Source organism: Macaca nemestrina, chromosome 2 (genome assembly GCF_043159975.1).
Source record: "Macaca nemestrina isolate mMacNem1 chromosome 2, mMacNem.hap1, whole genome shotgun sequence".
Taxonomy (NCBI): Eukaryota; Metazoa; Chordata; class Mammalia; order Primates; family Cercopithecidae; genus Macaca; species Macaca nemestrina.
In genome coordinates this window covers 90,245,525-90,269,547 of record NC_092126.1, presented here as the reverse complement: position 1 = coordinate 90,269,547, position 24,023 = coordinate 90,245,525, and the positions used below count along the sequence as shown (strand labels likewise).

At 41.2% G+C, this 24,023-nt stretch overlaps 2 long non-coding RNA genes across 2 annotated transcripts; one reads left to right on the top strand and one right to left on the bottom strand.

Moving 5' to 3' along the window:
• The first annotated feature begins 1,495 nt into the window (after nt 1-1,495).
• On the top strand, nt 1,496-21,864 carry LOC139361922 (uncharacterized). The gene is made up of 4 exons (XR_011619908.1): nt 1,496-1,714; nt 5,634-5,678; nt 19,655-19,722; nt 21,324-21,864. It is a non-coding gene; the product is annotated as an uncharacterized lncRNA (long non-coding RNA).
• Nucleotides 5,744-13,384, bottom strand: LOC105489988 (uncharacterized). The gene is made up of 4 exons (XR_011619909.1): nt 13,115-13,384; nt 12,191-12,275; nt 8,089-9,136; nt 5,744-5,896 (listed from the first exon to the last, which is right to left on the bottom strand). It is a non-coding gene; the product is annotated as an uncharacterized lncRNA (long non-coding RNA).
• Nucleotides 21,865-24,023: the final 2,159 nt, after the last annotated feature.

Here is a 24,023-nt window from a genome sequence, read left to right as displayed (position 1 = left end):
CAATTACTTGCATAGCATTTACATTGTATTAGATATTATCATAATCTAGAGATTATTTAATGTCTGTGAGACTGTGAGCATAGGTTATATGCAAATACTACATCATTTTATGTAAGGCACTTGAGCATTCTCAGAGTTTGGTATGGTTCGATGCGGGGGTCTGAAACCAATCCTCCCCCATACTAAGGGACAACTGTATATTCTTTCAGAATACGACTTCAGATGATCTATATTACAATGGATAACGCTTCATGAACAAAAATTTATTGAGCAGGTCTTGTGATCACCACATACTGTGAGCTAGGAATTGGGGACTGCCTTGTCGTCTTAGCCCTGGAGGAACATCTCATCCAAAGGGGAGCTCACAATCTTCCTAGGTTAGTATCTTCTCCACACAAGCACTCTTTATCTTCCACGTTTATATTCCAAGTTGCATATTTCTTTCTGTTGAAACACTGAGAACTTACCTCCGAGTTTTGAGGATGAGGGTTTAACAGAATAAACACACTCAGCTCTGCCTGGTTGTCACATACAAGTAGCACTTGGGCATTTTTCTAGACTCTCTTGAGTCCAAACTCTTATGCTCTACGGACATTTCAGACCCTGGGTGTGCTCTCCTCCTCAGGATGCCTAAATACGTGCTAGATGCTAAGTGTATTCATTATCACCACATGGAAAGATGCTGAGAAATTTTCTCTCCAACCGAATACTAGCAGGTGGCATGTATACCCAGATCTCGAAAAGTTAGTATTTTTGTAATTCATTTGGTGGCTGGGAGATGGCTACAATATGATATGTTGTTGAAAAAAAAAAAATGTGTAACGGCGCAATGACTCATGCCTGTAATCCCAACACTTTGGGAGCCCCAGGCATGCGATCACCTGAGGTCAGGAGTTCAAGACCAGCCTGGCCAACATGGCAAAACTCCACTTCTACTAAAATACAAAAATTAGGCGAGGTGGCACACACTTGTAATCACTGCTACTCAGGAGACTGAGGCGAGAGAATTGCTTGAACCTAGGAACTGGAGGTTGCAGTGAGCCAAGATTGCACCTCTTCTCTCCCGCCTGGATGACAGAGCAAGACTCGGTCTCAAAAAAAAAAAAAAAAAAAAAAAAAAAGGAAGGAAATGAGGAAGGAATAGAGGAAGGAAGGGAGGGAGGGAGGGAGAAGGGAGGGGACGGGATGGAGGGAAGGAAATGTATAGGGAAGAAGCAGGATTGAAAAAGAAAAAAAAGAAATGCAAAGAATCAAATAGATAATGGCAGAGTAAGATGTTGGCATCCTTATATATGGAACTCAGTGTAACTCACTGGAATAAACAGCTTCAGAGTCAGGCAGACTAAATTTTATTTCCTGTTCCACTACTTACTAGCTCAGTGATATTGGGCTTGCTACTTAGTATCTCCGGACAGTTTTATAAATGAAGAGGCCAATGAAATAACACCAAGCTGAGTAGATTATAGTAAGGTTAAATTAGATAATATACCTGAAGTGTGTAGCAGCTCAGTTAGTCATACTGTGTCCGGAATTGGTGGCTTCTCGGTCTCGCTGACTTCAAGAACGACGCCACGGACTCTCGCGGGGAGTGTTACAGTTTTCAAAGATGGTGTGTCCGGAGTTTATTCCCTCAGACATTCAGATGTGTCTGGAGCTTCTTTCTTCTGGTGGGTTCATGGTCTCGCAGTCAGAAGTGAAGCTGCAGACCTTTCTGGTGAGTGTTACAGCTCATAAAAGCAGCGTGGACCCAAACAATGAGCAGCAGCTAAATTCATCGCAAAGAGCCACCCGCTTGCGGCTGCGTGGCTCAGGCAGCCTGTGTTTATTCCCTTATCTGGCCCCACCCACATCCTGCTGATTGGTCCATCTTACAGAGAGCTGATTGGTCCACTTTACAGAGAGTTGATTGGACCGTTTTGACAGGGTGCTGATTGGTGCATTTACAATCCTCCAGCTAGACATAAAAGTTCTCCAAGTCCCCACTAGGTTAGCTAGATACAGAGTACCAATTGATGTATGTACAAACCTTGAGTTAGACACAGAGTACTGACTGCTGTATTTGCAAACCCTGAGTTAGACAGAGTGCTGATTGGTGCGTTTACAATCCTTGAACTAGACACAGAGTGCTAGACAGAAAAGTTCTCCAAGTCCCCACTAGGTTAGCTAGATAGAGAGTGCTGATTGGTGCACATACAATCTTCTGGCTAGATATAAAAGTTATCCGAGTCCCCATCCGGCTCAGGAGTCCAGCTGGCTTCACCTAGTAAATCCTGCACCAGGGCTGCAGGCGGAGCTGCCTGCCAGTCCTGAGCCTCGCCTGCACTCTTCAGCCGTTGGGCTGTTGATGGAACTGGGCGCCTCGGAGCGGGGGGGCAGCACCTGTCCAGGAGGCTCAGGCAGCGGGCAGGAGCCCACCGCAGGGCGGGGAGCTCATACATGGCAGGGCTGCAGGTCCTGAGCCCTGCCCCCGGGGAGGCAGCTAAGGCTCGGCGAGAATTTGAGTGCAGCGCCGGCGGCCAGCACTGCTGGGGGACCAGGCGCAACCTCCGCAGTTGCTGGCCCGGGTGCTAAGCCCCTCACTGCCCTGGGCCAGTGGCACCTGCGGGCCGCTCGGTGTGCGGACCCGCCGAGCCCGGGACCGCGCCCGCACTGGTGCCCGCCGGAACTTGCACTTCTCCCTCCTCTCCCTCCACACCTCCCCGCAAGCAGAGGGAGGCGGCTCCGGCCTCAGCCACCCCAGAGAGGGGCTCCTATGGTGCCGTGGTGGGCTAAAGGGCTCCTCAAGAGCCGCCATAGTGGACGCCGAGGCCGAGGAGGCGCTGAGAGTGAGAGCTGCTAGCACATTGTCACCTCTCAATGCTTCTTAAAATTTTGAGCAACTTTAAAGGAGAAGAACTTTCTGCCTTACCTAGAACTGCTGGTATACAGAAATTCATGTACCGAGTAAGCTTTATGAAATGCTCTAAGAGCCAGGCTGACATAATCACTGGGGTATATGATGGGTGAGGGACAAGGAACCAGCCTTTGATGGCATGGAATTCACAGTCACACAGTCTAGCAGAAAGGGACAAGCATATTAACAAATAAACACAGTCCATGAGATTAGTCTATGATAGATGTACTACAGACAGAAATTTACAACAGAGGTTGATTATTGTCTGATTGATGTATTCAGGTAGGACTTCAAAGAGAAGTTAAAGTATGAACTGCTTCTTAAAGCACGAATAAGAGTTCCCAGACGAGGCAGAAAGTGAGTGTCTCTAAATTATTTCATCATGAACAACTGATGAGAGCCCCTACTTTAACAAAATGCTGTGCACATGGTAGATACTCAATGAATATTGAGTATGAATACCAATATGCTCACCACATAGACAACATAAAGGTACATAAACAACATAAAGATGCATAGGTGAGGCCAGGCACAGTGGCTCACACTTGTAATCCCAGTGCTTTGTGAGGCTGAGGTGTGAGGATTGCGTGAGGCCAGAGGTTCAAGTCTGTAGTGAGCTATGCTTGTGCCACTGCACTCCAATCTGGACAACAGAGCAAGACTCTGTCTTTAAAAAAAGAAAGAGATAGATAAGTAGTTGGGTACTAGTTTCACAAATCTCAACTACTGGTGTGCAAAACATAGAATCTTTTCTTCCCCAAAAAACCCATCTTTGTGTCTTTGTTGAGCCCCTACTTTTTGAGGCAGGAAATTTGATCTACTGACTTCCAGCTCATCATGTCCAATTAATGCATTCATTTTTTTCCTCAGTCAATTAGGAATTCTATATTCTACCTCTTCCCCAACCCTTTGCAAGGATCCTCTTTTCTTACCTGTAAAATGAGGCCGATTATACCCACATTGGTATTTTAAAAATGTTTGTAAATCTCCTACTACCAGTAACAGAGTATGCCCTCCAAAGGTGAGAACAGACACTATTACCCTTCTTCATCTTGACGTAAGTCAAAGACACTCCTAGCACCCTCTAGTACCATTTTTTAAAAGTCACCTTTTTGGTCGGGCACAGTGGTTTACGCCTGTAATATCAGCATTTAGGGAGGCCGAAGGAGGTGGATCACGAGGCCAAGAGATCGAGACCATCCTGGCCAACCAACATGGTGAAACCCTGTCTCTACTTAAAAAATTAGCTGGGCGTAGTGGCACACACGTGTAGTCTCACCTACTCAGGAGGCTAAGGCAGGAGAATCACGGGAGGCAAAGGTTGCAGTAAGCCAAGATTGCACCACTGCACTCCAACCTGAGTGACAGAGTGAGACTCCGTCTCAAAAAAAAAAAAAAAATCACCTTTTTATGCAAGGAAAACAAGTTGTAATGGGTTATAGAATGGCATATAGAAAGTACAATTTTCTCCCTACTCCCCATAACTGGATGTCCAGAACTTACAATTGCACTACATTTTCTGAGCCAGAGTTTCATTTACTATGCTGCTTGGAAAAGAACTAAGCTAGAGTCAACTTAAGTAAAAGTCTGTCTTTTAAAGTATAACCTAATGAAACAAATTTGCTTCACACTTCTCTGAATAATTATGAACTTTAAGTCAATAGAATTTTAACCACAGAGATTTTATCTAATCATTTTACTTGATCCATTCAATATTTTTCCAGAATACTACGTAGTCGTGAAAGCTTTTGAAATTTCCTAATGAGTTACTTAAACTTTCTGGACCCAAGAAGTCCAATATTAACAGAAATAAATTAATACAAGGTCATTGGCTGTAATTTTGGCCAAAGCTCCAAGATGATGATATTAGAGTAACCTTAAAATCTGGCAAAACTGTAGCATTCATAGATAACCCTAAGCTATATTAACAAACAGCTAAGTAAACTATTTGTTTACATCATAAAGGTTAAGGTAATGAGATTCATGTAACTACTTTGCAAGTTTCACAGTCTTCAAGTAGTCCCACTATAAGATACTTAGTGTGTAACTAGGTGGTATAAAACCTAAATAGAGCCAATTAAATAATAATGATGACAAATGAAACTGTTGAGAAACATAAAATGAGCCACAGCTGACAAATCCAGGAAACTGTTCTGCATTCACATTTTATTCAGTCACATGATGGTACAGAGATGACTGTGAGGAGTGGCCAAAATAATACTAGAACTTTGGGATTTTCTCCAGGTGCCACAGAACTAAGGATCCACAAGCTCCGGGCACGAGAAATCTCAGGTTACATAAGTCTTTGTAGATTCATTGAGATTATGTTGAAACCAAATTTAAGGATGAGATCTTCCTTTATTTGCATGAGCTGTCCTGCCTCACTCTTCCTTGCCCAGATTTCTTTTTCTATGACACAGAACTAAAAGGGAGGAAAAAATAAGGCCAGTGCCTGGCTCAGGAGCTGTGTCTACTGAAGACCTAGTCCTTCCTGCCATTTCAACCCAACACCCTAACAATAGGATCCTTTTACACTGGGCACAGTTCCTTGAGCCCTTCTCATGTGTTCTCATGTGTTCAAGGGAGAACAAACACTAAGTTCTACATAAACCGACTTACTGAAGTCTAGTTAACTTGAGTCCTTAGGAAACCATACAATATCTTTCGTGATCACCCATGTGTTTTCAAAGGGTGTGCAGTAAGAAACAGCTAGTTCTTTTTCTCTCTCTCTTTCTTCTAGACTTATGAAGAGGAAGAATTTTGAAACAGAAAATAAGGGTGAAAGGTAAGGTCTACTCTATGACCCCTTTACATATAACACCCTTTAACTATGAGAAATAAAAGTACCTGCCTTCATTTGCTCTTGGCTTTAAACTTGTTGCCAGGTTACCTGAAAAATTACTTCTGGATAAAATAACCATTTTGATGTGGAATTTGAGTTAGAATTATGTCATTCATTAATACATATACACACTCGAACATAATCTCTTCTGTGGTAACAACCTGTGAAAAAAGTTAAAAGGCTAAAATCTCAACCTAAATAGGAATCATTTCAGCACTACCATTATTTGCAAGCACTGAACATGTAATACCCAGATACTCCTATAATTAAAAGGTGATTCTGAAAAAGCCGTTGGTACCATACATATCTGTTATTCTGTATTCCAAGTATTAAATTATTTATTCAATGTTGACTTAATGTCATTACTTTCTAAATCTAAATCCACATCTGCCTCCTATTGATTTAAGGGAGTCACTTGCTGTAATTCAGACCCAAAGCACCCTGAAAACAAAAAGAAGTGCCGATTGATGTCAAACTGAAGCCAATTCTTGGATGTTGTACTTTAAAACAGTTTCAGAATCTAATCAAACATTTTTCTGATCTAAAGAAATAGCAAGGAATAATGAGAATTTTTTAAGGAAAATACTGTACAACATTCTCATAAATATTTGTATCTTCTAAATATCAAGAGTATGAATTTTGGCTATAAGATATTCAAATTCAAGCAATCATTGGCATGACAGAAAGAAATTACTTCAGACATTTCCACATTATGCTGCAAAAATTGTTTGTTAAATTAGATGCGTGAAAGTTGAAAATAAAATTTTTCATTGAAACAAGATTTTAAAATGTCACTTCATCCCCTTGGGCATCCCTTTAGAAGTTAATTTATTCTATAATGTTGCTGAACCATTCGACATTTTAAAAATATTAGCTAATGGCACTATATTTATCATTGAAATAGTATAGTAGCTACACAGTATTATCTAATCTCATGACATAACTAGGCATAGAAATTTCCACTGGAGGTAGGACAAAATAGACTACAAATAATACCAAAAATCATCTTTATTTCTAGGAGGCATGGTGGGTGACATTCTTTTTTGGACTTTGGCATTTTTATTCTCTCATAATGACAACTTGACTGAGTATTAAAATGTTGGCTCCTCCAGGCATGGTGGTGCACATCTGTCATCCTAGCTATTCAGGAAGCTAAGGTGGGAGGATCACCTGACCATGGAAGGTTGAGGCTTCAGAAAGCCAAGATTGTGACACTGCACTTCAGCCTAGGTAACAGTGAGACCTTATCTCAAAAAAAAAAAAGAGTTGACTAACTGTACCCCCTCAAATCCCAAAGATATTATTCTATTGTGTTTTTGTATTATTTTTTACCACTGACATACTGGAAATCCAAGACAGTTTGCATTTTAATCCTTTGTAGGCAAAATGTTGTTATTGTTGTGGGTTTTTAGTGTGGCAGGGATGAGAGCTAGATGAAGGTTAGGATGCCTACAGGAAACTGTTTAAGAATGTATCTATGTGTTAGTGTTGCAATATTCAAAAGGGCAAACTCAGGTCTTTCTTCAGCTGAGAAATGTGTTAATTGCATTTTATCTTTAACTTTTTTTTTGAGACAGAGTCTCTCTTTATCGCTCAGGCTGGAGTGTAGTGGTGCAATCTTGGCTCACTGCCACCTCTGCCTCCCAGGGTCAAGCAATTCTCCTGCCTCAGCATCCTGAGTAGCTGGGATTACAGGCACCCATCATCACACCCAGTTAATTTTTTTTTTATTTTTAGTAGAGACAGGCAGGGTTTCACCATGTTGGCCAGGCTGGTCTCAAACTCCCGACCTCGGGTGATTCACCCGCCTCAGCCTCCCAGAGTGCTGGGATTACAGGCATGAGCCACAGCTCCTAACCTCTAAGTATTTTATGTCTTTTTCATCAAACAGATTTGTAGCATAGTTAGAATTCATTTCATGGACATTTTTGTGGCAGTGCAGGAAATCAATTTTGAGCAGGGCAAAGACAAATACTGGAAAATACATTAAGAGTCTCCTGGAAAACATTAAAAGATACAGAGGGCACTACTAACAAAAGGATAGAGAAGAGGAAGTAGATGAGAGAAATATGTAAGAAGTAAAATCTGAAACTACCTAACTTAGTGATTAATTAGATATGAGGGAATAGGAAAAATTAGAGTAAATGCTTACATAATGTATGGGTAACGGTGTCACTGACACCATCATTAATTATGATTAGACACATAGGGGAAGGAACAAGTTGAGATGTCTGTGTGTTCTAACTATCTAGTGTTGTGTGACAAATCACCCCAAAACTCAAGGTTTTAAAATAGCAATCATATTTATCTTACCAATTAGCAATTTGGGCCGAGCTCAGTGGGGAAATCTCACCTCGGCTCCACGTGGTATCAACCAGGGCAGCTTGACCTGAAGCTGGATGCTCCACTTCCAAGATAGCTCACTCACACACAGCTGGCAAGTTGGTGCTGGCCACCTGCTGGGACCTCTGCCAGGCTGTCTGCTCAAACACCTCTATGTGGGTTCTCCATGTGGCTCTCTGACTTTTTCACAGCATGGTGTCCGGAGTCCAAAAGCAAACATCCCAAAACACAGGAAATGGAAGCCATCAGCTTCTCAAGGCTTGAACCTGACACCATATTACTTGCACTATATTCTACTGATCAAGCAGTCATAAAGCCCAGGCTCAAAATGAGAGGCGTAGACCCCACTTCTCAATTGGAGGCATTTCAAATAGGTTTGCAGCCATGTTTTAAAACCTCCATACTGTAGGACATCTTAAGTCCCACTGTGGGACAGATAAGTTCAATAAATAATTTCATTTACAAATCTTAAAGGAACCTTTAGGAAAGAGGTCAAAAAACATATTCCAACTTGAGAAATGCAGACAGAGGGACATTTTCTGTAATTTTAATGAAGTTTAAGTTTCATGCCCCTTACTTCCAAGATGAGGACTTGTATTTAATTTTATAATTTTTTTTCTTAAAGAGAAGCTCCAAAATTTTATAAGCTTCAGACTCCATAAAATCTTATGTACCCTGGGGTAAAATTTAAATCATAAGAGTAGATGAGATTTCCTGAGGAGACTGTATAGAATGAAAAGAGCAGTGGTGTAAGCATGGAAACCTGCAAATGTCAATATATTCACACCACGAGGAGGGAAAGAGGAAAGGGATTAGGAAGGAGATACTTAGAATATAATCAGAGAGTTAGGCGGATATCAGGAAAGAATTTTGTCAAACATACCAAGTAGTAGAAAGTTTCAGAAAGAAGTGGTTGGTAAATAGTCTCAAAATAAAGCATGAAGTTTAAAAAAAAAAAACTAAAAAAGAATCCTGTTGAGTCAGCATCATGAAGATTCATTAGCAACCTTGTCAAAGCAACAGAAGCTAGTTTTCAGCATGTTGAGAGTAAATGTTAACTGAAAAAAAAAATTGAGATAGCAAGAAATTTGGCTGGCAAACATTAGAAATAGATGCAGGTGTAAGAGGTTGGAAACTAGAAAAATACATCTTTCAGAGGCTGTTTTCAGCAAAAATACAAAGTATAGAAAAATATATAAAATATATATATTAAAAATACATATAAATATATATTATAGTTTATATTTATATATTCATATGTATTTTATATTTTGTATATATAAAATACGTGTAACATATTTTATATATATTTATATTTATTTTATATATTTATTATATATTTTGTATACTTTGTATTTTTGCTGAAAGCAGGTTCTGAAAGATGTATTTTTCTAGTTCCCAACCTCTTACATCTGCATCTATTTCTAATGTTTGTTATATTATATAGACTATTATTATATAGACTATTACTATATATAATATATTATATATTATATGATTATATACTATATATTATGTTCTATATTAATATATTATATTATGTTATATATAATATATTAATATATAATGTTCTTATATATTATATATTATATATAATTATATAGAATATATTAGCTATTAAAAATAATAAAAAATATATATCAAATAAAAGTATACAAAAATATAATTGTAACTATTAAAGAAGTTAAAGCAGAATCTTCAAGTATTTCCACAATGAAATGCCAGTCTCAGATGGCTTCATGCAAAAATTCTCCCAATTTTTCAAGAAAAAAATCATCTGTCTTACATAATTTCTTCCAGGAAATATGCCACCAAATAGTTTTACACAATCAGCATAAAACTGATACCAAAGTCATGCACACATTAGAAAAGGGGTAAATTTTTGCCTTTTTAATTCATAAATAAAGATGCAAAAATTTTAAACAAATTACTAGCAAAGCCAATTGGAACAGTATAAATAAAAAATAATATCCCATAATCAAGTTGCAATTATCTCAGGAATGCAGGGATGGTTTAATATCAGAAAAATCTATAATGTGGTTCAATGTATTAACAGATTGAAAAAGAAAATCATTGCTGGGCACAGTGGCTCATGCCTGTAATCCTAGCACTCTGGGAGGCTGAGGTAGATGGATCACTTGAGGTCAGGAGTTCAAGACCAGCCTGGCCAACATGATGAAATCCTGTCTCTACTAAAAATACAAAAATTAGCCACGTAAGGTGGCAGGCACCTGTAATTCCAGCTACTCAGAAGGCTGAGGTAAGAGAATCACTTGAACCTGGGAGGCAAAGGTTGTAGGGAGCCGAGATCATGCCACTGTATTCCAGCCTGGGAGACAAGACTGAAACCCCATCTCAAAAAAAAGAAAAGAATAAAGAAAAACATATGACCATTTTAATAAATGCAGGAACAGAATTTGATAAAATTCAACATAATACAAACTCATAGTAAGGGAACAGAAGGGATCTTCTTAGGCATGGTACCTATTATCAGAAAATGTTGGCAGTATCCTCTTTAAAGTCAGGAATGAAACATTATCATTACTTTTCATCAACATTGTACTGAAGGCTCCATTTATACCAAATGCCTAAGAATCCTATCTTCTTCCAGTTTCTGTGCTAATCCCACCTCTCGGTCTGCTTTGCTAACTTGGTCTCTACCTGATGGTCACAGTGCACCTAGTTCCTCCAATCTTCCTCTCAATCTGAGCTGTACAATTGAATCACAAGTCTTGAAATTTACGGATGTTTAGCCAGACACAGTGACTAACACTTGTAATTCCAGTACTTTGGGAGGCAGAGGTGGGGGAACCAGTTGAGCCCAGAAGTTCAAGACCAGCCTGGGAAACACAGAGAGACCTTTATCTACAAAAAATAAAATTAGCTGGACACAGTGGGGCATGCCTGTAGTCCCAGTTACTCAGGAAGCTAAGGCAGGAGGATCCCTTGAGCCCTGGAGGTTAAGGCTGCCGTGAGCCAAGATTGTGCCACTGCACTTCAGCCTAGGTGAGGGAAAGAGACACTGTTTCAAGGAAAAGAAAAGAAATTTATGAATTATTGAGTTCAACCTTTAGAAACTCCCACTTGATTGGTCTGGGCATAGCATGGGCATCTGAATTTTCTGTATCTGCCCAGGTAATTCTAATGTACAGCTCAGGTTGAGAACCACTGGATTAGAGTTAAAACAAAGGAGGGAGAGAGGAGAAAAGGAAAAGGGAGGGAATAGTAGAGCAGTAAGTGATTCTCAAACATGGCTGCACGTTAAAATCACCTATGATCTTTATACAACCCTGATGCCCAGATTCCCTTCTATACTGATTTTGAAATCAGAATCTGTGGAGGTATGATCCTGACATAGTATATTTTAAAAGATTCCACATAGCTTTCTTATATGCTGTCAAGATTGAGAACAATTGCTTTCTTTTTTTTTTTTTTTTTGAGACGGAGTCTCGCTCTGTCTCCCAGGCTGGAGTGCAGTGACTGGATCTCGGCTCACTGCAAGCTCCGCCTCCCGGGTTCACGCCATTCTCCTGCCTCAGCCTCCTGAGTAGCTGGGACTACAGGCGCCCGGCTCCTTTTTTGTCTTTTTTTAGTAGAGACGGGGTTTCACCGTGTTAGCCAGGATGGTCTCGATCTCCTGACCTCGTGATCCGCCCGTCTCGGCCTCCCAAAGTGCTGGGATTACAGGCTTGAGCCACCGCGCCCGGCCTTTTTTTTTTTGAGACAGAGTCACTCTGTTGCCCAGGCTGGAGCGCAATGGCACAATCTTGACTCACTGCAACATCCACCTCCCAGGTTCAAGCGATTCTCCTGCTTCAATCTCCTGAGTAGCTGGAACTACAGGTGCACACCACCATGCCCAGCTAATTTTTGTATTTTTCGTAGAGATGGTGTTTCACCACATTGGCCAGGCTGGTCTCAAATTCCTGGCCGCAAGTGATCCACCCACCTCAGCCTCCCAAAGTGCTTAGATTACAGGAGTAAGCCACTGGGCCTGACTGGCACAAACACTTTTAAATCCAACTGTCAACTCTGCATCTTCTTTTGTAAGTCGCATGGCTGCCCAAAGGCCCAGGGCTTCTCCTCCCTCACACCTATGCCCATATACTTACTTCTGTCCACTAGGCAGCAGGGTCCACAAGGATGAGGGTTGTGACTTTTCTGTGTGTTATATAAAGTTTCTCAGATCTCCCTTAGCTAGAAATAAGATTGTTTCCACATTACTGGCATATACTGCAAACACAAATGAAGATTAATGGCTAATAAGAGGAGAGGTACAGGAGCAAGAACCCAGGGAAGTGTTGATATTACAGATTTTAAAAGATGTGTGGGGGTAAGTGGGAAACAGTACAAGATGGGGAGGGGTCAGCCTATAGGGAAATATGCACTAGAAATAGACCAGACCTCTCCCCTCCAGAGGCACAAAACTCATGGCAAGAATGGAGTTTGCCTCCACTCCCATCAAGCTCTGCACTACATTGCCCAGAAGTGACTTTTTCCACGCTTTCTTTCCCCTCTTTTCCATTATTAAAGGAGTGGGCTGGGCGCGATGGTTCACGCCTGTAATTCCAGCACTTTGAGGGGCAGAGGCGGGTGGATCACTTGAGGTCAGGAGTTCGAGACCAGCTTGGGCAACCAACATGGTGAAACCCCATCTCTACTAAAAATACAAAAATTAGCCAGGCATGGTGGTGGGCACCTATAATCCCAGCTACTCAGGAGGCTGAGGCATGAGAATCGCTTGAACTCGGGAGGCAGAGGTTGCAGTAAACCGAGATCTTGCCATTGCACTCCAGCCTGGGCAACAAGAGTGAAACTCTGTCTCAAAAGAAAAGCAAAAAATAAAACATAAATAAAGGGGTGAAAAGGGACTCCTCTAACCCTCACTGCCACAGTGGTGAGAAAAGAAATATTCTCACACCCCTACAATCCACATAGTAAGAAGGGACTTTCCTGCCTACGTGACAAGATGGGAATCCCCTGTCACAGAAGCATCTAGAAAGTAAGGGATGTCCGCCCATAAATAGAGTATGCACCTCTCAGCCAAGGAAACCAATCTTCCTTGAAGAACAGTTCTATCTACATGTTTCATATACTGTCTCATTGAATCTGCTTTATCATTCCCATTTTACAGACGAAGAATCTGAACCTGTTCATGGTCATAGAACCAGGGAGTGGCAGAACCCAGTTGTCAGTCAATACATGTCAGAATAGTTCCAAAATCATTGTTTCTTCCATTGTAAAATGCAGTAAGCTGTCCTTGTGGTCAACTTATTTTAGTTTGTTTTCTTGTTTGTTTTTTCCTTTTTTTTTTTTTTTTTTTTTTTTTTTTTCCCTATAGGTAGGGCAAGAGGCAAAGAAAATGTTTTATGTTTTTTGTTTTTGAGACGGAGTCTCACTCTGTCTCCCAGGCTGGAGTGCAGTGGAGCAATCTCAGCTAACTACAACCTCCGCCTCCCAGGCTCAAGGGATTCTCCTGCCTCCGCCTCCCTCGTAGCTGGGATTACAGGCACTCACCACCACGCCTGGCTAATTTTTGTATTTTTAGTAAAGATGGGGTTTCACCATGTGGGCCAGGCTGGTTTTGAACTCCTGACCTCAAATGATCCACCCACCTCGGCCTCCCAAAGTGCAGGGATTACAAGCATGAGCCACTGCACCTGGCCAAGAAGATCGTTTTAAAGGGAGAAGTCAAACAAGATGGTAAAGGCTGAAAAATTGTTCTCAAAATGTTTCCAAAATATCCCTTACCATTTTGAGACAGAAGGCAACTCATTGTTTATCTCATGTTAAAGCAACACAGAATAACACCATAAACTTTTTCCATCTACCATTACCAAGATCAAGGAACCTGGGATTTGTCTTTGTAAATAATCTGTTATTAACAAACTCCAGGCCAACTGGGGAAACCCCTAACACAGCCCTGAGGAACACACTTAGCCCAGGCTATGTTCCCCAGCATTCTCGGGTAAAACTCAGCTTTCCCCAGGCAAAAGGTGAAGGTACATAGGAGGTCCAACCCTGTTTGGGAGACTGCCAGACAGAGTTGCCTTCTCAGACCCACTCACCTGGAGCTAAGGTGCCAACACGGGCGTTACTTGAAAATAAGCAGAAAGGCTCTGCAAGTCCCGGCACGGCCGCACAACTCTGCAGTTGCTTCCATTGGAATCACTCCCTGACTCGCTGCTATGCCAGTTTATTTTGTTGCTTATATTCATTAGATGAAAATGATTTAATTAGGCGATTACGTGTGGGCTTGTTTGGTGTGCAGTATCACTCCTGCATTTTTTGGTTGTGTCCACGTACTTAAACCTCAGGGAAAAGGAGAATATTTTTATTCCCATGGCACCCTTCTAGGACAAATTAAATATTGTTTTCTCTTGCCGCCTACCTCATGATCTCACTGCTTTGGGGCTGCATAATGGGAAAGAAACCATTTCAGTAATTGCCATATTGTGAAGAGCTGTAGGGAACGTTATAGCTACTGTATCATAGTACTTAAGTTTTCATTTATAGGAATAAATATAGTAATAGAGAAGAGTCCACAAATGCATTGTTTTTCAAGGCTGGCTCAGTCTTTGACTATCTGTGCCCCTTTGATAAAAAATGGCCAAAGATATGCAGACATAGTCTAACTCCTCTTTTCTCATCCGTGCATGTTCAGGAGAAGCAACCATGAACATGAAACAAAAGGGGAAAAACACAGAATGTTTCAGTGCCTTGCATGCAACACATGCTCAAAGAAACAAAAAAAAAATACTTGGCGAGGCGCAGTGGCTCACGCCTGTAATTCTAGTACTTTGGGTGGCCAAGGTGGGTTGATTGCTTAAGGTCAGGAGTTCGAGACCAGCCTGGCCAACATAGTGAAACACCATCTCTACTAAAAATACAAAAATTAGCCGGGCGTGGTGGCGGGCACCTGTAGTTCCAGCTACTCAGGAGGCTGAGGCAAGAGAATCGCTTGAACCTGGGAGGCAGAGGTTGCAGTGAGCCGAGATGACTCACTCGTACCAGTGCACTCCAGCCTGGATGACAGAGCAAGACTCCGCCTCAAAAAAAAAAAATACCTGCTGGTTTGATTTTTAATATGATTTAGATCCTAGGTCTTTTCAAATGCCCTCAACATTAAACTAATGCTTCTGAACAAAAGCAAGTTCTCTCGTTCCCCAGGAGTCCCCTCTGTACTTTCCAACCCCCTCCCGCTCCAAACCACTCATACAACCCTTCCATAATTTTTCTCAGGCCCAATCCTATACTTAAAGTACCATCTTTCTGATTAAGATCTCACACTTTATCATTTAGTAGCTCCTGAAATCCTTGCTCCTCCTAAGAATGCCTTTTAATCTGTCTCCCATACCCACACACACTAGGATGTGATTCCTATCATTCCTCTTCTTGCAACATCTCACAAAATTAATATACTTACTTGCCTATCGGTAACAAAGACTTTATTTCATATGTCTGCTCCTTGTTGTTCAACTGCTTTCCTCCATAATGATACAGCAGTGAATATAGTAAGAAAACAGGAATCTGGCCAGGCGCGGTGGCTCAAGCCTGTAATCCCAGCACTTTGGGAGGCCGAGGCGGGCGGATCACAAGGTCAGGAGATCGAGACCACAGTGAAACCCCGTCTCTACTAAAAATACAAAAAATTAGCCGGGCGCGGTGGCGGGCGCCTGTAGTCCCAGCTACTCAGGAGGCTGAGGCAGGAGAATGGCGGGAACCCGGGAGGCGGAGCTTGCAGTGAGCCGAGATCGCGCCACTGCACTCCAGCCTGGGCAACAGGGTGAGACTCCGTCTCAAAAAAAAAAAGAAAACAGGAATCCATCTGCTGTGTTGGAGACAATCTCTACACCCAGTTTGCTCCCTGTCTGCAGTGATACTTATGATGGCATTTAAGAGAGCCTAGGGAGAAAATCAGACTGGAAACTTGCTATTTCGGTAACCACAAGCAAAAACAGGGCATCCTGCCTGCCTGTCTGTCCTCATTGGTGTCACAGGCATAGGTTACACTCGTCCACGCCCATAAGAAAATATCAGAAAATGACTGAAGAAAATCATGATCGCTTTTTAAAATTGTGATTCACACATCATACTCATCACATCAAAGCCCTCATTAAAAGCCTTTTGCAGCCGGATGCGGTGGCTCACTCCTGTAATCTCAGCACTTTGGGAGGTCGAGGCGGGTGGATCACCTGAGGTCAGGAGTTCAAGAGCAGCCTGGCCAACATGGTGAAACCCTGTCTCGACTTAAAATACAAAAATTAGCCGGGCATGGTGGCAGGCGCCTGTAATCTCAGCTACATGGGAGGCTGAGGCAGGAGAATTGCTGGAACCCGGGAGGCAGAGGTTGCAATGAGCCGAGATCGCGCCATTGCACTCCAGCCTGGGGGACAAGAGCTAGACTTCATCTCAAAAAAAAAAAGAAAAGAAAAGAAAAAAGAAAGGCTCTTTGCCCATGGCAGCAAAGCTTTGGGGCTTTTACTTTGTTGTTGTTGTTGTTGTAGTATTACCTTGAGTGTTTATAAAAAACCATCTCAGGTCTTTCTAAGTCAACCAGCTGCTTCTACTCCACTCATGAATTTTGCAGATTACTGGGTTCTAGCTCCATGTCAAATGGTAGCTATATAAACAATCTCCTCTACATATGTCCTTTACATGCACAGGAGAGGGCCTGCCTGGTACAGCCTGCCATCCATTCATCAACCCATCCATTCAAAATATTTTTATGAATGGCTTGCAATGCGTTGTTCTGGGCATTGAGGATACTACCCCAAACAAGGCAGACATGAACCTCATACTATGAAAATTATCTTGTAAGATAGAGACCCCTTTCCTGACCTCTAGATGAAGTCCCAGAGGAAGCCAGGCTCTGTCCTTTTACAGACTTTCTATAGTTGTAACAGGCTTAGCTGGGGCAGCATCCTGCTCTGCTGTTAGGTTTCTGTTCCCCACTGCAGCCCGGGTGAATCAGAGCCAATAATAATCATTGGTTTGTACCGTGCCCATTTCTAGATTTTATTTCATAAACCTATGCCCAGCTCACATCTAGTAATAGAACGTGCTCAGACACTGTGACCGCTGTGCCAAAGCCAAGAGACATTCCTAGTTCAACTGGATAATATTTTAATGTGTAAAACTTGTGGCTCTTATTAGACAAGAAACATATTAAAAGAATGCCTGATACTATCCAGTTCAAAGGTTCTAAGAGTTGGATGCAAAGATTTACAATATAAGGTTCAAGATCTTAAGATTTGCGATCTTACAATTTACATAACTTAAGAGCCAAAAAAATGAAAAAATCCAGTCCAGCATGGCTGCTTCCTGAGTCCTTGCCTTAGGTTGGTACAACTAGATATTGCAGATTGCATATCTAAAAACCAGTTAAGTAACAGACTTCCCTGACAGACAAAATTAGGAAAAGCTTCAGTCAAATCTAGTGGACATTGGATCACCCCAAACGGAGGTCATTTACCCAGCAACTATGAAAAGAGGCCTGCCAGATCATTTTAGTTCTACATGAGGCTCTACTAATACCCAGGCCATCTTCTCCAGGCATTAAGTGCCTTCAACAAGCCAAGAAGGCAACTCCCAAAATCAAGTAGAAAGGTGGTGCAAACTGAGTATTTTGTGTCCCTACAAAATTTGTATGTTGAGGCCTAAATCTCAAATGTGATGATATTTTAAAGGTGGGGCCTTCGGTAGGTAATTAGATTATGAATGAGATTAGTGCCTTTATAAGAGACATTAGAGATATGGTCTCTTTGTCCACCAAGTGAGGGTACAATGAAAACACTGTCATCTATAAACCAGGAAGACAGTCCTTACCAAGATCCCTACTATGCTGGTGCCATGATCTTAGATTTCCAGCTCCAGAACTGTGAGAAAAGTTTCTGCTGGCCGGGCGCGGTGGCTCAAGCCTGTAATCCCAGCACTTTGGGAGGCCGAGATGGGCGGATCACGAGGTCAGGAGATCGAAACCATCCTGGCTAACACGGTGAAACCCCGTCTCTATTAAGAAATACAAAAAACTAGCCGGGCGAGGTGGCGGGCGCCTGTAGTCCCAGCTACTCGGGAGGCTGAGGCAGGAGAATGGCGTGAACCCGGGAGGCGGAGCTTGCAGTGAGCTGAGATCCGGCCACTGCACTCCAGCCTGGGCGACAGAGCGAGACTCCGTCTCAAAAAAAAAAAAAAAAAAAAGTTTCTGCTATTTAACACACCCAGTCTATGGTAATTTGTTATAGTAGCTGGAACTGACTAAGATAGAGGGCAATCCCCAAAATTCATCAGGGTAATACATTTTCTTCATAATAGATAAGCATCTTTAAAAAAAAAATTGATATTTTTATAGAGACATGGTCTCACTGTGTTAGCCAGGCTGGTCTCAAACTCCTGGCCTCAAGCAATCCTCCCATCTCGGCTTCCCAAAGTGCTGGGATTACAGGCATGAGCTATCATGACCAGCCAGATAAGCATCTTTTAATTCCCACAAATTTTGGAAATTGAGTTGATAAATGTTTAATAAAATCAAACCTGTAATCTTTATAATTTTGTTATTAAGGGATATGTGAATATTTAGAATTTAAAAAGTCACATGAGACTTTGGCCTCTTCATGTAACAGTTCAGCCTTATAATTCCAACTTAAAATATATGATTGAGTTATTGATTTAGAGTTTAGATTTACACAATTTTAATTATATAATATTGGAAGATTTAAGAGATTTTAGTGTTCCCATTGCTGAATTTGATTTGTTAGATTTACAACAGTTATTTAAATACTTAGAAAGGGTCTGTTAGTTAAAACAAACAACTATAGTCTATAAAAGGAAAATCAAGCACATTTAAATTATAAATGAAATTTAAAGTGTTCCAGGCTGTTTAAGTTTGTAAAAAGGATCAAATATTAGTCAAAGGCCCCCTTAAAAATGATTGTTAAAATTTGCTCTATTTATAAACAGAAAAATAACATTTATAAACTGAACTTAAAAGATTAAAAAGGACTACATGTGTGGATTTGTAACATTAATTAATTGATTATTAATTTTTAAAGCAAAAAAACTCACTAATCTTTTCTGCACACAAAAACTGCCTTGAAGGATAATTTTTAAGCCACATTTAACAACATTCTTGGGAGCTTAGTGAGTGAATGAGGAACAAGAATTATGCTCACGAAGAAAAGGTAGATAAAATATATTTTTAAAAATATGGCCCAAAGTTCAAACCAAATAGTATGCTTTCACTTACCCTCTCCTACCTTCCAGTAAATGCAGGAGAAATGCTACAAGATAATGTGGATGAAGAAAAAGATCAGAATTATTCAACAATTATTTATTATTGAGTACCTACTCTATGTTTTACACTATGGGAAAATGCAAGAATATGTGGCGTTTATAATCTAGTGAGTCAGGTAAGACTCACAAATCTGAAACAGAGAACAGAATGACTCAGTTCAATAAACACTTATTGAGAGCCAGCCTTGCAACAGATACAGTGACTGGCTCCAGGGAAGGGGAGGGGACTGGGCTCAAAAACAAACAATAAGCTTTATAATTAAGTGCTAAATTGCGTGTTGCAGAAGTCAAGTGAGAAGCATTCAAAGAGAGATACCAAAGTCTATTGGAACAGCTGAGATTTATGGATGAGGTAAGAATTGATCTAGGCTTTGAAGGATGCAAAGGACTTCAATAGGCAAAGGGGCGGGGCTGGAAGAGAGGGGCACTATGAATCTAGTGTTCAAGGAAAGCAACAAAAGAAACCAGCAGAGATGCTACACATTGAATGACAGTGGAATTAGATCATGGAGCAATTTCTAAATTACACAAAACTAAAATTAAAGCTAGTTGCTAGACTAAGCTACTAAACACTAATAAAAGCAATAATAATTACTAAAAAGCAATGATAATTACTACCAAACATTGAGAGGAGGTGGCATAAAATAAGATAAATCTTCATCTGCCATAGCAATGAGTCAATAGGTACTATTTAAATTGAGTAATCATAAAAAAAAATTATGAGCATATATTACTAAACTTTTTGTGATAAACACCAAAGGAAAGATAAAGCAAAAATAGCTTGTCTCTGGGACTGGAACTAAGGAAGAGGAGGGTGGGGGACCAGAGAATCTTGTTATAAGCTTTTCTGCACAATTTGAGTTGATAGCACATGATTGTGTCACATTGATCCAAATATGAATATTCAAAACAAACTCAGTTATTAGGCCATGTCTGTTTGACCCAGAGGCAGATTTACTACTAAGCTAATAAAGCTTAAGCCCTGATTCCTTCCAAGACCTACACCTAATTTTGTATTTATATACTTTCTAATTTTTTTTAAAAAGGCCTTCCCACAGTCATATAAGCACCAGGCCCTGGATGAGCCTGGTTTGAACTACATTCTTTTTCATTTCTCATAGTTCTTTAATGCCTTTCTTCTTCCTTGACATTTCCTAGAAAGAACCTAGTCTCTCTACTTTTTATGTTACTTTTAATTAAGGTGTATGGTCTTAGTTATGCTAATAAATAATCTTGCTTCAAAATAAAATCCCTACTTGATTCAGTAAACAATATCGAGGGACGTAGCTTTATTGTTGTTGTTGTCCATGAAAAGACTATATTCTTTTATTGGTTTTTGTTCACATATGTTGTTTCAACTTTCAATAATAAAATTCAATAAATTTGGTTCCTTAATCATAAAAACTTGCTTTACACGTTATTTACATGTTGCCAGAGTCCGTGCACAACATCATAAGGTTTTCACTGACTCTATGCATGATACCATCACACAGAAGGAGGAGGGAGCTAATCTAGTAACATACATTCAAAGATTAAATTGTAGATATGCACAGTGTGTTTAGCACTGTTCATTAATATTATAACAGCTTCCTCTCAAAGACAGGCATTCTTAAGCATTAATCACAATATACCAGAATTGGCACTTAGATTTTTAAACAAAGAAATGAACAAGGGGGAGTGGTGATCTAAAAAACATCCCCTTGACAGAGTTTGAATTGAAGTTGGGAGAGCCTGGAAACACAGGGACCAATTGGGAAGGCTTGGTGAGATATAAAGGCTTGGATCATCTGGTAATAGAAGTAATGAAGAAAATGAGACAGATGCAGGGGCCATTTTAGAAAGGAATTGACCAGGTCTGGTTACCAGCCGAAGAGCTGCCCTGCAAATAGTCAGTTAGGATACTTCCAAGCTACACGTTGGATATAGCTTGATTTTTCACTCTTCTTTTGGCAGATTTCTCACAGGCTTCAACTGAAAAGTTGACCAGTAAAGCCAATTTGAATGAATGCAGTCTGCCAGTCCCTCTGTAACTCTACTCAAATATTTATGGATGGAATTCTACCAGCGACTTTCTTTTAATAACAAAATCATGAGTTGTCTAGCCCTGGATATGTATTCATATTCTTGTACACAGTCTTAGGAGTATGTGCTGATGAGACAGGCTAATAAATGGATTCAATTAAAACAGCCAACAGTCTTTTGGATCAAGGGAGTTCTCACTTGGACACAGTTTATATAACTGCCCATATTCTTACTGCGGCTGATCCTTAACTAATCTGCATCCTAGAAGAGGAAGCACATCACAAAACTGTTCTGCAATAGTAAAGCTACGTGGCAAACAAAAACAAACCCCAAGCTAAAGCATCTGGGGGAGAACATCTAATATTTTGCATTGGTCTTGTGACTTGTATTTCTCAATACCTCTACAATGTGTTTTGAGTTGTGTGTCTCCATCATGAGGATTCTGAACACATAAACTGTCAGTCTTTGAATTTCTTTGTGGAAATAAGAAATTTAAAATCGTGTTTGTATGCAGCCAACCCAGAACAGCTGACCTGAAAAGTGAAGCCAGTTAATAATGCACTTGGGTTGTTTACTGATTGATTGATGATTAATTGACTGTGATGCATATGGAGGAATGAGCAGCCAGGCTTGAAACTGCTAAGTAGGAAGAGAGTAGAAACTGCTAGAGTAGAAGAGAGTAGGAACTGCTCTCCTTTATCTTTCATCCTCTGTCTTGGGTTGGTTTTTCCATTTTTTGTTTTGGGTTTGTTTTTGTTTTTGTTTTTTTGAGTCGGAGTCTCGCCCTGTCGCCCAGGCTGGAGTGCCGTGGCGCAATCTCGGCTCACTGCAAGCTCCGCCTCCCGGGTTCATGCCATTCTCCTGCCTCAGCCTCCCAAGTAGCTAGGACTACAGGTGCCCACCACCACACCTGGCTAATTTTTTGTATTTTTAGTAGAGACGGGGTTTCACCGTGTTAGCCAGGATGGTCTCATCTCCTGACCTCATGATCCACCCGCCTCAGCCTTCCAAAGTGCTGGGATTACAGGCGTGAGCCACCGCGCCCAGCCCATGGTGGGTTGTTTTTGTTGTTATTTTTGTTGTCTGTTTTACAAATGCAGCCTAGGCGGGGCGTGGTGGCTCACGCCTGTAATCCCAGCACTTTGGGAGGCCGAGGTGAACAGATCACAAGGTCAGGAGTTCAAGACCAGCCTGACCAACACGGTGTAACTCCGTCTCTACTAAAAATACAAAAAATTTAGCTGGGCGTGGTGGTGGGTGCCTGTAATCCCAGCTACTTGGGAGGCTGAGGCAGGAGAATTGCTTGAACTCAGGAGGCAGAGATTGCAGTGAGCCAAGATTGTGCCACTGCACTCTAGCCTGGGCGACAAGAGCAAGACTCTGTCTCAAAAAAAAAAAAAAAGTGGAGCTTAATGCTCTACCCTTTTGTTTTTTAAAAAATAACTTTGATTGCATAAATAAATACTAAAATTATACTCACTAATCATAATGCCTACTAAGTGCAGAAGTTAAGAAGTGGAAATGCCGTGCACAGTGGCTCACGCCTGTAATCTCAACACTTTGGGAGGCTGAGGCTGGTAGATCATCTGAGGTCAGAAGTTCTAGATCAGCCTGGCCAACATGGTGAAACCCTGTCCCTACTAAAAATACAAAAATTAGCCAGGCGTGGTGGCAGGCGCCTGTAATCCCAACTACTCAGGGAGGTCAAGGCGGGAGAATCACTTGAACCCGGGAGGCGGAGGTTGCAGTGAGCCGAGATCGCACCATCGCACTCCAGCCTGGCGGGCAAGAGCTAAACGTTGTCTCAAAACAAACAAACAAAAAAAAAAAAGAAGAAGAAGTGGAAAGTGGAAATACAGGCCAGGCGCGGTAGCTCATGCCTGTAATTCCAGCACTTTGGGAGACTGAGGTGGGCAGATCGCCTGAGATCAGGAGTTCGAGACTAGCCTGGCCAACATGGTGAAACCCCATCTCTATTAAAATTACAAAAAAATTAATCAGGTGTGGTGGTGCATGCCTATAGCCTAGCTACTCAGGAGGCTGAGACAGGAGAATCGCATGAACCCAGGAGGCGAAGGCTGCAGTGAGCAGAGATCATGCCACTGCACTCCAGCCTGGGCAACAGAGTGAGACTACACCTAAAAAAAAAAAAAAAAAAAGTGGAAATACAGAGCTAAATATGTGAAGTGCCCCTGCAACAGCTCCAAAACAAGTGAGCAAATTAAACAGAAAACCACCCTGTCAGTGCAATGATGGAGACATATTCGTTTCCACATTCTATTCTCTCATCTTTATGTAAAAGGAAGTGGGGGAGACTTTCAATGCATCATAAATTTTACTCCCCTCTAGATTGCAACCTTTCTGACATTTTCTTCCACTTTCCACTATTATTTGTCCTTGTTCTCTTCACAGCTGTAAGCTCTCCCTCTCTACTGGCTCCTTGCCATCATCAGCATTATTAGTATGCCGACACAGTGCCCGTCTTCATATATATCTATATATTCCTCCATCACAACGCAACCTTTATTAAAAGGTTGTGTCGGCCAGGCACGGTAGCTCACTCCTGTAATCCTAGCACTTTGGGAGGCTGAGGCGGGCGGATCACCTGAAGTCAGGAGTTCGAGACCAGTC